This window comes from Lycorma delicatula, chromosome 1 (assembly GCF_047948215.1).
Source record: "Lycorma delicatula isolate Av1 chromosome 1, ASM4794821v1, whole genome shotgun sequence".
NCBI classification, from domain to species: domain Eukaryota; kingdom Metazoa; phylum Arthropoda; class Insecta; order Hemiptera; family Fulgoridae; genus Lycorma; species Lycorma delicatula.
In genome coordinates this window covers 321,133,054-321,148,288 of record NC_134455.1, presented here as the reverse complement: position 1 = coordinate 321,148,288, position 15,235 = coordinate 321,133,054, and the positions used below count along the sequence as shown (strand labels likewise).

The 15,235-nt window shown below is 27.9% G+C and overlaps 1 long non-coding RNA gene across 1 annotated transcript in view; it reads left to right on the top strand.

Annotated features, from left to right (window-relative positions):
* The first annotated feature begins 598 nt into the window (after positions 1-598).
* LOC142334187 (uncharacterized) overlaps positions 599-15,235 on the top strand; it is a 39,097-nt gene continuing 24,460 nt past the window's right edge. The window contains exons 1-5 of the long non-coding RNA XR_012758801.1: positions 599-779; positions 2,870-3,088; positions 5,153-5,371; positions 7,469-7,687; positions 9,785-10,003. This is a non-coding gene — a long non-coding RNA (uncharacterized LOC142334187). The remainder of the gene's footprint in view (positions 780-2,869; positions 3,089-5,152; positions 5,372-7,468; positions 7,688-9,784; positions 10,004-15,235) is intronic.

The window sequence follows — 15,235 nt, the reverse complement described above, 5'->3', positions numbered from 1 at the left end:
GACTTTTGTTTAAAAAAAAAATAGTTTTAGGGTTCCATACAAGAAGCAAAAAATAAAAACATTACAAAAATCTTACCCGGCTGATTTCATTAATAATATAATTAACATATGGTTTTTTTTTAGATAATTTTAATGTAAAAATCAACTATTTTATGTAATAGTTATTTGTTATTATTTTTTAAATAAATTGTCAGGAAATCGGTTGTTAATATTTTTGTGTATTTCAAGAGATTTCAGAAACATCTAATCTGTCATCAAAGGATAGAGGGTTTGACGAAAATAATTGAGTGTAATAATTACTATTTTTATTGATTTAAAGATATTTCAAAGATTATTTCTAAATTACCTGGATTTTGGAAAGTGAATTACTATTTAATAAGATTTGTAAAAGTTAGCATTACAAAAGATAACATGTAATCTTATTTAACACATATTAAATAAAACTAAAGGAATATAAATATATAGTTTCCATAGAAATAAATTTTTATTTCTAATATAAATTTGTATTATTGTTTGTAATATTAAATAAATTTAACCAATTATCATTTTTTAATATTCTAGAATATCCACCTGGTTGGTATAGTGGTGAAAGTGTCTTCCCAAATCAGCTGATTTACAAGTCGACAGTTACAGTTAAGAGGAGTTTCTTTTAATGGATTTTAATCCAAGATTGTGGATTTGAGTGCGTTTTGGTTGTTGGGATTCAATTCAGCGCACTTAATATCATCCTCTTTTATCTACATAAGCAATACTTCAATGGATTGCTGAAGGCAGAACAGGTAAAAGTGAGAAAAAAACATTCTAGAATATAGTTATTGAAATTTTAATTGTCTATCAAGATATCAATTAAAACTATGATTTATAATTTCCATGCAGTTAAATAAGAATTCATATATTTTTTATGTAAAAGGTTTCCTTTGAATTTTGTGATTTGTTTTTCCTTGAATGGTTTCTGCATTATTATAGTAATCTACTACTGCTGCTTTCTCTGAAAATACATACTGTATTTATTAGCAAATAAGACCACTCGAGGGTTAACTATGATTAATCTTGCGATTACCCTAGAAGAACAGTTGTAGCAATCCTCCCGGTCAAAGCAATATTTGTCAATATAGTTCATGATCTTATGGTGGAATCAAATTTTTATTGTGTTGTAATATTAAGAAACAGATTGGTATTGGTCTATTGGTTTTACGTTTGCTTCTAGTATGATAGCATTATCTCTTTTTCGGTATAAAAATTGCTGTAAAATTCATGTATATATATATATATAAAGAAATGATAAAAGTTAAATTATTTGAACTATTGTATTAATCAATTTTAACAAGAATAATAAAAAACCTAGTTTTTTTCAAATGTATAATTTTTTTAGATTGTTTTAATGATATAAAAATAATAATTATTAAATGTTATATTTTTAAAACAATTATTGTTTGTAATAATTATCTTTTGTAATATTTTAAAACTTAGTGGTATAATTATTTATATTTACACTGTTAAAAATTAAGGTTTTTAATAATTGTGGATATTCTTCCATTTAATTTTGCGGAGTATTATATGAATACGTTAATAAAAACATTCATTATGCGGGAAAAAATATTTGCAATTAATATTTATACAAATAAGCATGACAGAGAATCTCATCTGTCGTTATAAAAATCATTTTATTTGTAACTAGTTAAATATAAATATATATAGTATCCATGGAAATATATTTTTAATTTGTATTGTTTAACATTTTAAATGAATATTAGCAATTATCATTCTTTTAACATTTTATAATATCCACCGGGTTGGTCTAGTGGTACCCAAATTATCTGATTTGAAATTCAAGTGTTCCAGCATTCAAGCCGTACTCCTTCTATTAAAATACAAACTGAATATTTCTTTATGTTTTGTTTTGTTAGGAGGACACACAGTTAGGATATCCTATAGATATGATTAGATGAACATTATCCATCTAACATACAAATCACATCACGTGTTTTGGGCTATTTATAATTATTTATCTCTTTGTAGAATATCAAGGTTGTCGTTTAATATTAAAACACTTGAAAGTATGGTGACTGAAATTGTGTTATCGAACACTAGTAGTACAAACAGTTATCGAAAAAATTACAATGAAATTATAAACTGTAGTTTATGATTCTCATAAATGCATCATTACTTCTGCTCTAAAACAAAAATTACTGTAATATAAATATAACTGTTTTCCAAAAAAAGGTTTCTTATATAAAAATCAGTAAGACACTAGATCAAAAACTCTTAATAATTTAGAATTTCATTTTAAAAAAAATACTTGTTAAATATATTTGACAGAGAGTACACAATGTTTTAGGGTTCCATACAAGAAGCAAAAAATAAAAACATTACAAAAATCTTACCGGACTGATTTCATTAATAATATAATTAACATATGATTTTTTGTTAGATAATTTTAATGTAAAAATCAACTAATTTATGTAATAGTTATTTGTTATTATTTTTTAAATAAATTGTCAGGAAATCGGTTGTTAATATTTTTGTGTATTTCAAGAGATTTCAGAAACATCTAATCTGTCATCAAAGCATAGAGGGTTTGACGAAAATAATTGAGTGTAATAATTACTATTTTTATTGATTTAAAGATATTTCAAAAATTATGTCTAAATTACCTGGATTTTGGAAAGTGAATTACTATTTAATAAGATTTATAAAAGTTAGCATTACAAAAGATAACATGTAATTTTATTTAACACATATTAAATGAATCTAAAGGAATATAAATATATAGTTTCTATAGAAATACATTTTTATTTCTAATATAAATTTGTATTATTTTTTGTAATTATAAATAAATTTAACCAATTATCATTTTTTAATATTCTAGAATGTCGTCCTGGTCGGTATACTGGTGAAAGTGTCTTCCCAAATCAGCTGATTTACAAGTCGACAGTTACAGTTAAGAGGAGTTTCTTTTTAATGGATTTTAATCCAAGATTGTGGATTTGAGTGCGTTTTGGTGGTTGGGATTCAATTAAGGGCACTTAATATCATCCTCTTTCATCCACATAAGCAATACTTCAATGGACTACTGATGGCAGAACAGGTAAAAGTGAGAACAAAACATTCTAGAATATAGTTATTGAAATTTTAATTGTCTATCAAGATATCAATTAAAACTATGATTTATAATTTCCATGCAGTTAAAAAAGAATTCATATATTTTTTATGTAAAAGGTTTCCTTTGAATTTTGTGATTTGTTTTTCCTTAAATGGTTTCTGCATTATTATAGTAGTCTAATACTGCTGCTTTCTCTGAAAATACATACCGTATTTATTAGCACATAAGACCACTCGAGGGTTAACTATGATTAATCTTGTGATTACCCTAGAAGAACAGTTGTAGCCATCCTCCTGGTCAAAGCAATATTTGTCAATATAGTTCATGATCTGATGGTGGAATCAAATTTTTATTGTGTTGTAATATTAAGAAACAGATTGGTATTGGTCTATTGGTTTTATGTTTGCTTCTAATATGATAGCATCATCTCTTTTTCAGTATAAAAATTGCTGTAAAATTAATGTATACATATAAAGAAATGATAAAAGTTAAATTATTTGAACTATAATATTAATCAATTTTAACAAGAATAATAAAAAACCTAGTTTTTTCAAATGTATAATTTTTTTAGATTGTTTTAATGATATAAAAATAATAATTATTAAATGTTATATTTTTAAAACAATTATTGTTTGTAATAATTATCTTTTGTAATATTTTAAAACTTAGTGGAATAATTATTTATATTTACACTGCTAAAAAATAAGGGTTTTAAAATTTTGTGGATATTCTTCCATTTAATTTTGCCGAGTATTATATGAATACGTTAATAAAAACATTCATTATTCGGGAAAAAAATATTTGCAATTATTATTTATACAAATAAGCATGACAGAGAATCTTATCTGACGTTATGAAAATCATTTTATTTGTATCTAGTTAAATATAAATATATAGTATCCATGGAAATATACATTTTTTTGTGTTGTATAACATTTTAAATGAATATTAGCAATTATCATTCTTTTAACATTTTATAATATCCAGCGGGTTGGTCTAGTGGTACCCAAATTATCTGATTTGAAATTCAATTGTTCCAGCATTCAAGCTGTACTCCTTCTATTAAAATACAAACTGAATATTTCTGTTGGTTTTGTTAGGAGGACACACAGTTAGGATATCCTATAGATATGTTTAGAGGAACATTATCCATCTAACATACAAATCACATCACGTGTTTTGGGCTATTTATAATTATTTATCTATTTGTAGAATATCAAGGTTGTCGTTTAATATTAAAACACTTGAAAGTATGGTGACTGAAATTGTGTTATCGAACACTAGTAGTACAAACAGCTATCGAAAAAATTACAATGAAATTATAAACTGTAGTTTACGATTCTCATAAATGCATCATTACTTCGGCTCTAAAACAAAAGTTACTGTAATATAAATATAACTGTTTTCCAAAAAAAGTTTGTTATATAAAAACCAGTAAGACACTAGATCAAAAACGCTTAATAATTTATAGATTCCTTTAAAAAAAAATACTTGTTAAATATATTTGACAGAGTACACAGTGTTTTAGGGTTCCATACAAGAAGCAAAAAATAAAAACATTACAAAAATCTTACCCGACTGATTTCATTAATAATATAATTAACATATGATTATTTTTTAGATAATTTTAATGTAAAAATGAACTAATTTATGTAATAGTTATTTTTTAGATAAATTGCCAGGAAATCGGTTGTTAATATTTTTGTGTATTTCAAGAGATTTCAGAAACATCTAATCTGTCATCAAAGCATAGAGGGTTTGACGAAAATAATTGAGTGTAATAATTACTATTTTTATTGATTTAAAGATATTTCAAAAATTATGTCTAAATTACCTGGATTTTGGAAAGTGAATTACTATTTAATAAGATTAATAAAAGTTAGTATTACAAAAGATAACATGTAATCTTATTTAACACATATCAAATGAAACTAAAGGAATATAAATATATAGTTTACATAGAAATACATTTTTATTTCTAATATAAATTTGTATTATTGTTTGTAATTATAAATAAATTTAACCAATTATCATTTTTTAATATTCTAGAATGTCCTCTTGGTCGGTATAGTGGTGAAAGTGTCTTCCCAAATCAGCTGATTTACAAGTCGACAGTTACAGTTAAGAGGAGTTTCTTTTTAATGGATTTTAATCCAAGATTGTGCATTTGAGTGCGTTTTGGTGGTTGGGATTCAATTAAGGGCACTTAATATCATCCTCTTTCATCCACATAAGCAATACTTCAATGGACTGCTGATGGCAGAACAGGTAAAAGAGAGAACAAAACATTCTAGAATATACATATTGAAATTTTAATTGTCTATCAAGATATCAATTAAAACTATGATTTATAATTTCCATGCAGTTAAAAAAGAATTCATATATTTTTTATGTAAAAGGTTTCCTTTGAATTTTGTGATTTGTTTTTCCTTTAATGGTTTCTGCATTATTATAGTAGTCTAATACTGCTGCTTTCTCTGAAAATACATACTGTATTTATTAGCACATAAGACCACTCGAGGGTTAACTATGATTAATCTTGTGATTACCCTAGAAGAACAGTTGTAGCCATCCTCCTGGTCAAAGCAATATTTGTCAATATAGTTCATGATCTGATGGTGGAATCAAATTTTTATTGTGTTGTAATATTAAGAAACAGATTGGTATTGGTCTATTGGTTTTATGTTTGCTTCTAATATGATAGCATTATCTCTTTTTCAGTATAAAAATTGCTGTAAAATTAATGTATACATATAAAGAAATGATAAAAGTTAAATTATTTGAACTATAATATTAATCAATTTTAACAAGAATAATAAAAAACCTAGTTTTTTCAAATGTATAATTTTTTTAGATTGTTTTAATGATATAAAAATAATAATTATTAAATGTTATATTTTTAAAACAATTATTGTTTGTAATAATTATCTTTTGTAATATTTTAAAACTTAGTGGAATAATTATTTATATTTACACTGCTAAAAAATAAGGGTTTTAAAATTTTGTGGATATTCTTCCATTTAATTTTGCCGAGTATTATATGAATACGTTAATAAAAACATTCATTATTCGGGAAAAAAATATTTGCAATTATTATTTATACAAATAAGCATGACAGAGAATCTTATCTGACGTTATGAAAATCATTTTATTTGTATCTAGTTAAATATAAATATATAGTATCCATGGAAATAAATTTTTAATTTGTGTAGTATCCATGGAAATATATTTTTTTTTTGTGTTGTATAACATTTTAAATGAATATTAGCAATTGTCATTCTTTTAACATTTTATAATATCCAGCGGGTTGGTCTAGTGGTACCCAAATTATCTGATTTGAAATTCAATTGTTCCAGCATTCAAGCTGTACTCCTTCTATTAAAATACAAACTGAATATTTCTGTTGGTTTTGTTAGGAGGACACACAGTTAGGATATCCTATAGATATGTTTAGATGAACATTATCCATCTAACATACAAATCACATCACGTGTTTTGGGCTATTTATAATTATTTATCTATTTGTAGAATATCAAGGTTGTCGTTTAATATTAAAACACTTGAAAGTATGGTGACTGAAATTGTGTTATCGAACACTAGTAGTACAAACAGCTATCGCAAAAATTACAATGAAATTATAAACTGTAGTTTACGATTCTCATAAATGCATCATTACTTCGGCTCTAAAACAAAAGTTACTGTAATATAAATATAACTGTTTTCCAAAAAAAGTTTGTTATATAAAAACCAGTAAGACACTAGATCAAAAACGCTTAATAATTTATAGATTCCTTTAAAAAAAAATACTTGTTAAATATATTTGACAGAGTACACAATGTTTTAGGGTTCCATACAAGAAGCAAAAAATAAAAACATTACAAAAATCTTACCCGACTGATTTCATTAATAATATAATTAACATATGATTATTTTTTAGATAATTTTAATGTAAAAATGAACTAATTTATGTAATAGTTATTTTTTAGATAAATTGCCAGGAAATCGGTTGTTAATATTTTTGTGTATTTCAAGAGATTTCAGAAACATCTAATCTGTCATCAAAGCATAGAGGGTTTGACGAAAATAATTGAGTGTAATAATTACTATTTTTATTGATTTAAAGATATTTCAAAAATTATGTCTAAATTACCTGGATTTTGGAAAGTGAATTACTATTTAATAAGATTAATAAAAGTTAGTATTACAAAAGATAACATGTAATCTTATTTAACACATATCAAATGAAACTAAAGGAATATAAATATATAGTTTACATAGAAATACATTTTTATTTCTAATATAAATTTGTATTATTGTTTGTAATTATAAATAAATTTAACCAATTATCATTTTTTAATATTCTAGAATGTCCTCTTGGTCGGTATAGTGGTGAAAGTGTCTTCCCAAATCAGCTGATTTACAAGTCGACAGTTACAGTTAAGAGGAGTTTCTTTTTAATGGATTTTAATCCAAGATTGTGGATTTGAGTGCGTTTTGGTGGTTGGGATTCAATTAAGGGCACTTAATATCATCCTCTTTCATTCACATAAGCAATACTTCAATGGACTGCTGATGGCAGAACAGGTAAAAGAGAGAACAAAACATTCTAGAATATACATATTGAAATTTTAATTGTCTATCAAGATATCAATTAAAACTATGATTTATAATTTCCATGCAGTTAAAAAAGAATTCATATATTTTTTATGTAAAAGGTTTCCTTTGAATTTTGTGATTTGTTTTTCCTTAAATGGTTTCTGCATTATTATAGTAGTCTAATACTGCTGCTTTCTCTGAAAATACATACTGTATTTATTAGCACATAAGACCACTCGAGGGTTAACTATGATTAATCTTGTGATTACCCTAGAAGAACAGTTGTAGCCATCCTCCTGGTCAAAGCAATATTTGTCAATATAGTTCATGATCTGATGGTGGAATCAAATTTTTATTGTGTTGTAATATTAAGAAACAGATTGGTATTGGTCTATTGGTTTTATGTTTGCTTCTAATATGATAGCATTATCTCTTTTTCAGTATAAAAATTGCTGTAAAATTAATGTATACATATAAAGAAATGATAAAAGTTAAATTATTTGAACTATAATATTAATCAATTTTAACAAGAATAATAAAAAACCTAGTTTTTTCAAATGTATAATTTTTTTAGATTGTTTTAATGATATAAAAATAATAATTATTAAATGTTATATTTTTAAAACAATTATTGTTTGTAATAATTATCTTTTGTAATATTTTAAAACTTAGTGGAATAATTATTTATATTTACACTGCTAAAAAATAAGGGTTTTAAAATTTTGTGGATATTCTTCCATTTAATTTTGCCGAGTATTATATGAATACGTTAATAAAAACATTCATTATTCGGGAAAAAAATATTTGCAATTATTATTTATACAAATAAGCATGACAGAGAATCTTATCTGACGTTATGAAAATCATTTTATTTGTATCTAGTTAAATATAAATATATAGTATCCATGGAAATAAATTTTTAATTTGTGTAGTATCCATGGAAATATATTTTTTTTTTGTGTTGTATAACATTTTAAATGAATATTAGCAATTATCATTCTTTTAACATTTTATAATATCCACCGGGTTGGTCTAGTGGTACCCAAATTATCTGATTTGAAATTCAATTGTTCCAGCATTCAAGCTGTACTCCTTCTATTAAAATACAAACTGAATATTTCTGTTGGTTTTGTTAGGAGGACACACAGTTAGGATATCCTATAGATATGTTTAGATGAACATTATCCATCTAACATACAAATCACATCACGTGTTTTGGGCTATTTATAATTATTTATCTATTTGTAGAATATCAAGGTTGTCGTTTAATATTAAAACACTTGAAAGTATGGTGACTGAAATTGTGTTATCGAACACTAGTAGTACAAACAGCTATCGAAAAAATTACAATGAAATTATAAACTGTAGTTTACGATTCTCATAAATGCATCATTACTTCGGCTCTAAAACAAAAGTTACTGTAATATAAATATAACTGTTTTCCAAAAAAAGTTTGTTATATAAAAACCAGTAAGACACTAGATCAAAAACGCTTAATAATTTATAGATTCCTTTAAAAAAAAATACTTGTTAAATATATTTGACAGAGTACACAATGTTTTAGGGTTCCATACAAGAAGCAAAAAATAAAAACATTACAAAAATCTTACCCGACTGATTTCATTAATAATATAATTAACATATGATTATTTTTTAGATAATTTTAATGTAAAAATGAACTAATTTATGTAATAGTTATTTTTTAGATAAATTGCCAGGAAATCGGTTGTTAATATTTTTGTGTATTTCAAGAGATTTCAGAAACATCTAATCTGTCATCAAAGCATAGAGGGTTTGACGAAAATAATTGAGTGTAATAATTACTATTTTTATTGATTTAAAGATATTTCAAAAATTATGTCTAAATTACCTGGATTTTGGAAAGTGAATTACTATTTAATAAGATTAATAAAAGTTAGTATTACAAAAGATAACATGTAATCTTATTTAACACATATCAAATGAAACTAAAGGAATATAAATATATAGTTTACATAGAAATACATTTTTATTTCTAATATAAATTTGTATTATTGTTTGTAATTATAAATAAATTTAACCAATTATCATTTTTTAATATTCTAGAATGTCCTCTTGGTCGGTATAGTGGTGAAAGTGTCTTCCCAAATCAGCTGATTTACAAGTCGACAGTTACAGTTAAGAGGAGTTTCTTTTTAATGGATTTTAATCCAAGATTGTGGATTTGAGTGCGTTTTGGTGGTTGGGATTCAATTAAGGGCACTTAATATCATCCTCTTTCATTCACATAAGCAATACTTCAATGGACTGCTGATGGCAGAACAGGTAAAAGAGAGAACAAAACATTCTAGAATATACATATTGAAATTTTAATTGTCTATCAAGATATCAATTAAAACTATGATTTATAATTTCCATGCAGTTAAAAAAGAATTCATATATTTTTTATGTAAAAGGTTTCCTTTGAATTTTGTGATTTGTTTTTCCTTAAATGGTTTCTGCATTATTATAGTAGTCTAATACTGCTGCTTTCTCTGAAAATACATACTGTATTTATTAGCACATAAGACCACTCGAGGGTTAACTATGATTAATCTTGTGATTACCCTAGAAGAACAGTTGTAGCCATCCTCCTGGTCAAAGCAATATTTGTCAATATAGTTCATGATCTGATGGTGGAATCAAATTTTTATTGTGTTGTAATATTAAGAAACAGATTGGTATTGGTCTATTGGTTTTATGTTTGCTTCTAATATGATAGCATTATCTCTTTTTCAGTATAAAAATTGCTGTAAAATTCATGTTATAAATAAAGAAATGATAAAAGTTAAATTAATTTGAACTATTGTATTAATCAATTTTAAGGAAAATTATAAAAAACCTAGTTTTTTTCAAATGTATAATTTTTTTACATTGTTTTAGTGATATAAAAATAATAATTATTAAATGTTATATTTTTTAAGCAATTATTGTTTGTAATAATTATCTTTTGTAATATTTTAAAACTTAGTGGTATAATTATTTATATTTACAGTGTTAAAAAATAAGGTTTTTAAAATTTTGTGGATATTCTTCCATTTAATTTTGCCGAGTATTATATGAATACGTTAATAAAAACATTCATTATTCGGGAAAAAATATTTGCAATTATTATTTATAGAAATAAGCATGACAGAGAATCTTATCTGACGTTATGAAAATCATTTTATTTGTATGTAGTTAAATATAAATATATAGTATCCATGGAAATAAATTTTTAATTTGTGTAGTATCCATGGAAATATATTTTTAATTTGTGTTGTATAACATTTTAAATGAATATTAGCAATTATCATTCTTTTAACATTTTATAATATCCAGCGGGTTGGTCTAGTGGTACCCAAATTATCTGATTTGAAATTCAAGTGTTCCAGCATTCAAGCCGTACTCCTTCTATTAAAATACAAACTGAATATTTCTGTTGGTTTTGTTTTGTTTTGTTTTGTTAGGAGGACACACAGTTAGTATATCCTATAGATATGATTAGATGAACATTATCAATCTAACATACAAATCACATCACGTGTTTTGGGCTATTTATAATTATTTATCTCTTTGTAGAATATCAAGGTTGTCGTTTAATATTAAAACACTTGAAAGTATGGTGACTGAAATACTAGTAGTACAAACAGTTATCGAAAAAATTACAATGAAATTATAAACTGTAGTTTACGATTCTCATAAATGCATCATTACTTCGGCTCTAAAACAAAAGTTACTGTAATATAAATATAACTGTTTTCCAAAAAAAGTTTGTTATATAAAAAACCGTAAGACACTAGATCAAAAACACTTATTAATTTAGAATTTCCATTAAAAAAACTACTTGTTAAATGTATTTGACAGATAGTACACAATGTTTCAGGGTTCCATACAAGAAGCAAAAAATAAAAACATTACAAAATACTTACCCGTCTAGTTTTTTTTTCTTTTTTTTCAGAATTTTTATGGGCATCGACTGCTAAGGTCATTAGCCCTCGTCACATTCTTTAAAAGAAATTATTATCTCCATCAGGATCGTCATATGTAAGGTTGTAAAGGCCCCTTACATTTTCTTAAAAGACACAAACTTCACAATAAACATTAAGACCTAAAAGACAAGGACAATCACAAACACTTACGGGGTGTAAAGGGCCCCAATATTTCAATTTGAGATAAGGTTCTCAAAAGACCATGAAATTAAAATTTCAACTTATCAATACCATTTCTTTCTTTATATATATATAAAACTACCGCTTAGGGATTCTTTTATCACAGCTTTAAACTTTCATTTTATAGACTTTTAAGAAGTCCACGTGCAAAAAAGCAACTATTTTTTGTTCATTTCCATTATCCAGATCAGCTCTAATATTATTTGTAAGACGGAACCTCTTTCTGAGGTCCTCATATATGGTACACTCTTCTATTAGATGCTTGATTGTCAGCGTTTTATTACAAACATCGCACATTGGTCTCACTTCGCCGGTTAACAAATATGAATTTGTTAATCGCGTGTGACCGATTCTAAGTCTGGTCACCGCTACTTGTTCACGGCGAGTCAACTTAAAGTCGCTTTTCCATTTATATGGAGAAGTTTTTACTGAGTTTAATTTTGTATTTAAACTCCTCCATTCAGCATTCCACTTGTTTTTTACTATGTTTGTTAGACGGTTTTTAACATCTGCCACTCTTACAGGAAATGCATCCAAATCATCGCAGACTGTTGCTTTTTTGGCAGCTTCGTCTGCGATTTCATTACCTGTAATACCAGCATGCCCCGGAATCCATACAAATACGCATAGCTGTCCTCGTTGATATAGAACGTATAAAATGGACAAGATGTTTGTAATTAGGACATCCTTAATGTTCTTGTTCCGAATTACGACAAGTGCACTTAAAGAATCTGAACATATTAGCACTCTCTCTTCGCAATAGTGTTCAGTGTAGCGAAGAGCTTGCTGAATTGCAGTGAGTTCTGCCGTGTAGACACTGGCCCACATCTGGCTGTTTCCAAAAGTGGGCTTCTCCATTTACATATATTGAGCATCCAACACCATGTTCGGTTTTAGAACCGTCAGTATAAATTGTAATATGTTCTTCGTAACTACTGACGGTTGCCAAAAATTCCTGTTGGATGATCACTGCTGGTTTGTTTTTTATTTCTCCTTGAGAGAGATCCAAACTTGTGTTTATCATTGGCAAGAGCCATGGCGGTATTTCTCTAGTCGAAATTGCTAGTGTCTCTGGAATAGCAATTTCGTATTTACTTCTTAATTAGTGGTACCTAATTCCGGCTGGTCTGGAATAGGTAGCACGACGTTCGTATTTATAGCCATAGGATGGTTATTGAAAAGTTTATTATTTATATGGGCAGGATAAGCCCATATATTTGCTGCGTATCTTAGTAAAAGGATCTCTCTTCTATAATGTAGTGGCATTATTCCGGCTTCAGACATCAGACTAGCGGCCGGACTTGTGCGGAAAGCACCAGTTGCATATCTTATTCCGCTATTATGAACTACGTCTAACTTTTATAAATGCGACTTTCTAGCGAATGAATATACGATACATCTGTAGTCTAGTTTAGATTGAACCAATGCTTTATACAATCTCAATAATGTCTCTTTGTCTGAGCTTCAATTTAAGTTCGATAAACATTTTATAATGTTTAGGGCTCTTTTGCATCTATCACTCAAGTCCTGTATATGTAATCCCCATGTAAGGGATTTATCCAATACTAGTCCTAAATATCTTGCATTGTCTTTATATTGTATTGGATTATCATCAATTGTCAACGCAGGACTTTGATGAGGAATTCTCTTCCTACAAAAGTGTACATAGCACGTTTTTTCTGGTGAGAATTGGAATCCGTTATTGTTTGCAACTTCATTTAGAGCATTGATTGCTCGTTGCAATTTGTACCTCACCATAGCAGTCTTGTTGCTGGCATACACAATTGCCAGATCATCAACATAGACGCTTTTGCTGATTTCTACTGGAATGGCTAATATCAATTTATTCATGGCAATGGTAAACAAGGTACCGCTCAACGGCGAACATTGTGGTATGCCATTTTCCAAATTTCTTACAGATGAATATTCGCTACTGACTCGTACTTGGAAAGTACGGTCATTCATATAGTTGCTCAGTAAGACTGGCAGGTTGCCACGAATGCCCCATTCATGTATCTGGAGCATTATACCATGACGCCAGGTCATATCGAAAGCCTTCTATAGCTCAAAGAAGACTCCGACACAATGTTTCCTTGTAATGAAGCTGTTATATATAACGTCCTCTAAGCTGATCATTTGATCAGTGGTAGAATGTTATTGCCGAAAACCTGCTTGATACGGTGATATCAGGTTTTCTTTTTCCAAAACCCAGATGTGTCGATTATTAATCATTTTTTCCAATATTTTCCCCATAGCATACATCAAAGAAATAGGACGATAGCTATTGGGGTCTGTTAAATTTTTATTTTTCTTTGGTACTGGAACAACATGAGCTTTTTTCCACTGCTGCGGGTACGTTCCATCCCGCCATATTTTATTTTAAAGTTCTAATAATCTACGCTTTGCAGTGGTATTCAGCTGCCTGATCATATTATAGTGGATTTCATCCGGGCCAGCAGCTGTTACCTGATTTTTCCAACGCTTTCGCGAATTCTTCCATTTTAAAAGGTACATTATATGAGTAATTATACTCAGTTCCAAAGTTTAGTAGACCTTCAAGTTGTTCTTTTTTAGTACGAAAATCTTCTTTGTAGTTGGCCGTTCTGCTGGCCTTTTCGAAGTGATTGGATAACAGCTCTGCAATTTCATATGGAGTGTCTTTTATTTCATCTTCATCTTAAAGGCTAGTTATTTGAGCAAAATCATTACGCCCACAAATTGCCTTCACTTTCCTCCAAACATCTGATGCAGTAGTAGTATTGTCGATGAATGACACGTATTGTTGCCAGGATCGTTTTTTCGAGTCTATCAGAAGACGTTTTGCATACGCCCTGTATTTCTTAAAGGCAACAAGATTTTCTATGCTAGGACGCTTCTTAAAGGCGTTATACGCCCTTTTCTTTCTTTTTATAGCTTCACTTATTTCATCGTTCCACCATGGAACGGGTTTCTTGGTAAGTTTCCCAGATGTTTTGGGAATATATCTCGATGCCGACTGAATTGTTGCATTTGTTATGGCGTCCACATCGTCTCTGATAACTCCAGTTGTTTCTGGGAGTATCGTTCTAGGTGTGAAGCTCGTCCAGTCTGCCTTTTCAAATAACCATCTTTTAGGGATGGGATATATTGTTCTTGTACCATCAGTTACAATTTGCACCGGGAAATGATCGCTTCCATGCAGATCGTCTATGACATGGAAGCTGTACCTCGGTGCTATCGATCCGCTTATAAGAGCAAGATCTATACAGGACGTCGATCCATCTCTGGCATTGAAAAAGGTTCCTGATCCGTCGTTTAAAATAATAAGTTCTGAACTCATCAGGAACCCTTCCAGTTCTCTTCCACGGGGATCTACTCGATCCGATCC